Consider the following 3,644-nt stretch of genomic DNA (forward strand, 5'->3'; position numbering starts at 1 on the left):
TCCTCGTACCAACCGACAACAGGACCGTTTGGTCATATCTCCTCGTACCAACCGACAACAGGACCGTTTGGTCATATCTCCTCGTATCAACCAACCAACAGGAGCGTTTGGTCATATCTCCTCGTACCAACCAACCAACAGGACCGTTTGGTCATATCTCCTCGTATCAACCAACCAACAGGACGTTTGGTCATATCTCCTCGTACCAACTGACCAACAGGAGCGTTTGGTCATATCTCCTCGTACCAACCGACAACAGGAGCGTTTGGTCATATCTCCTCGTACCAACCGACAACAGGACCGTTTGGTCATATCTCCTCGTACCAACCAACCAACAGGACCGTTTGGTCATATCTCCTCGTACCAACCGACAACAGGACCGTTTGGTCATATCTCCTCATACCAACCAACCAACAGGACCGTTTGGTCATATCTCCTCGTATCAACCGACAACAGGACCGTTTGGTCATATCTCCTCGTACCAACCGACAACAGGACCGTTTGGTCATATCTCCTCGTACCAACCGACAACAGGACCGTTTGGTCATATCTCCTCGTACCAACCGACAACAGGACCGTTTGGTCATATCTCCTCGTACCAACCAACCAACAGGACCGTTTGGTCATATCTCCTCGTATCAACCGACAACAGGACCGTTTGGTCATATCTCCTCGTACCAACCAACCAACAGGAGCGTTTGGTCATATCTATCTCCTTATTCTCATTCACATACCTCATTCTCTCTTCTCTCTCTCTCTCTCTCTCTCTCTCTCTCTCTCTCTCTCTCTCTCTCTTTCAGTATCTCCCTTCTCCCTCCATTTTAAACTCTGATGACTCCATCCCTCCCGTTCAGTCAGATGAGATTAAATACTGTTAATTTTATTCTTTATAACATTAAGGCTCAATGGAATGACAGTGTAACCGTTCATAAGCGGTGTCTTTGGATGGCTGAGATGGAGGGTTCAACACTCAGACGCAGGAGGACTCTGATGTCTTCTGGTCCATTCATTTAATGTATTCTTGAATATCTAGCCTCATATGCTATATTTATTGAAAACTTCAATTTTCATAAAAAAAAAATGGAATGATGAAATGGAATGGTCATTTCCAAGAAGCAGCATGTCGTCTCGAATAATTGTGGTTTAGTCGTTTGGTTTGGCCTGGTTTCTATTTTCTGAGAACCACGTCGTTCACATCACAGCACACCAGAGTCAAATAGACCTCTGGTCTGTTGTCTATCCGCTCAGATCAAGTGTCTAGAGGCTATGGGGATGATTTGGGATTCAGTTTTACACTGGTCTGAGAACCATGCAGTCCATATTGCAGCACACCAGACATGTAGAGGGAGAGAGGCTGTAGAGTGAGAAGTTGTAGAGAGAGGCTGTAGAGAGAGAGAGGCTGTAGAGAGAGAGAGGCTGTAGAGAGAGAGAGAGCGAGAGAGAGAATGAGGCTGTAGAGAGAGAGGCTGTAGAGTGAGAGGCTGTAGAGAGAGAGAGAGAGAGATAGAGAGAGAGAGACTGTAGAGAGAGAGAAGCTATAGAGAGAGGCTGTAGAGAGAGGCTGTAGAGAGAGACAAGCTATAGAGAGAGGTTGTAGAGAGAGGCTGTAGAGAGAGAGGTTGTAGAGAGAGAGAGAGAGAGAGAAGCTATAGAGAGAGGTTGTAGAGAGAGGCTGTAGAGAGAGAGGTTGTAGAGAGAGAGAGAGAGAGAGAGAGAAGCTATAGAGAGAGGTTGTAGAGAGAGGCTGTAGAGAGAAAGAGGCTGTAGAGAGAGAGGTTAGAGAGAGAGAGAGAGAGAGAGAGAGAGAGAGAGAGGCTATAGATAGAGGTTGTAGAGAGAGGATGTAGTAGTCTGTTGGAGTTTTCAGCTATGAAGACTTTAGGCTATAGAGAGAATGAGCCGGTAAAGAGAGGCTGTAGAGATAGAGAGAAGCTAAAGAGAGTCTGAAGAAAGCGAGAGGCTGCAGAGAGAATGAGGCTGCAGAGAGAGGCTGTAGAGAGAATGAGGCTGTAGAGAGAATGAGGCTGTAGAGAGAGGCTGTAGAGAGAATGAGGCTGTAGAGAGAGGCTGTAGAGAGAATGAGAGAGAGAGAGACTGTAGAGAGAGAGACGCTATTGAGAGAGGTGTAGAGAGAGGCTGTAGTAGTCTGTTGGAGTTTTCAGCTATGAAGACTTTAGGCTATAGAGGGAATGAGACTGTAGAGAGAGGCTGTAGAGAGAGAGAGAGACTGTAGAGAGGCTGTAGAGATAGAGAGAAGCTAGAGAGAGAGAGGCTGCAGAGAGAGAGAGAAGCTAGAGAGAGAGAGGCTGCAGAGAGAGAGAGAGGCTGTAGAGAGAATGAGGCTGTGGAAAGAGAGGCTGTAGAAAGAAAGAGAATGTAGAAAGAGAGAGGCTGTAGAGGGAATTAGGCTGTGGAAAGAGTGAGGCTGTAGAACGTGAGAGGTTGTAGAAAGAGGGAGAGGCTGTAGAGCGAGAGAGGCTGTAGAGAGAGAGAGAGGCTGTAGAGGGTGAGAGGCTGTAGAAAGAGAGAAGCTGTAGAAAGAGAGAGGCTGTAGAGAGAATGAGGCTGTAGAAACAGTGAAGCTGTAGAAAGTGAGAGGCTGTAGAAAGAGGCTGTAGTGAGAGGCTGTAGTGAGAGACTGTAGAGAGAACGATAAGATATAGAGAGAATGAGGCTGTAGAGAGAGAGAGGCCTAGCATCACCTTCTACAGATCCCTCTAATTCCCCAGCCTAGCATCACCTTGTACAGATCCCTCTATTTCCCAGCCTAGCATCACCTTCTACAGATCCCTCTAATTCCCCAGCCTAGCATCACCTTCTACAGATCCCTCTAATTCCCCAGCCTAGCATCACGTTCTACAGATCCCTCTATTTCCCCAGCCTAGCATCACCTTGTACAGATCCCTCTATTTCCCCAGCCTAGCATCACCTTCTACAGATCCCTCTAATTCCCCAGCCTAGCATCACCTTGTACAGATCCCTCTATTTCCCCAGCCTAGCATCACCTTGTACAGATCACTCTATTTCCCCAGCCTAGCATCACCTTGTACAGATCACTCTATTTCCCCAGCCTAGCATCACCTTGATCCCTCTAATTCCCCAGCCTAGAATCACGTTCTACAGATCCCTCTAATTCCCCAGCCTAGCATCACATTCTACAGATGCCTCTAATTCCCCAGCCTAGCATCACGTTCTACAGATCTCTCTAGTTCCCCAGCCTAGCATCACCTTGATCCCTCTAATTCCCCAGCCTAGCATCACCTTGATCCCTCTAATTCCCAAGCCTAGCATCACCTTGATCCCTCTAATTCCCCAGCCTAGCATCACGTTCTACAGATCCCTTTAATTCCCCAGCCTAGCATCACCTTGATCCCTCTAATTCCCCAGCCTAGCATCACCTTGATCCCTCTAATTCCCTCTAATTCCCCAGCCTAGGATCACATTCTACAGATCCCTCTAATTCCCCAGCCTAGCATCACGTTCTACAGATCCCTCTAATTCCCCAGCCTAGCATCACGTTCTACAGATCCCTCTAATTCCCCAGCCTAGCATCACCTTGATCCCTCTACTACCCCAGCCTAGCATCACCTTGATCCCTCTAATTCCCCAGCCTAGCATCACCTTGATCCCTCTAATTCCCCAGC

This window comes from Oncorhynchus mykiss, chromosome 8 (assembly GCF_013265735.2).
Source record: "Oncorhynchus mykiss isolate Arlee chromosome 8, USDA_OmykA_1.1, whole genome shotgun sequence".
NCBI lineage: Eukaryota > Metazoa > Chordata > Actinopteri > Salmoniformes > Salmonidae > Oncorhynchus > Oncorhynchus mykiss.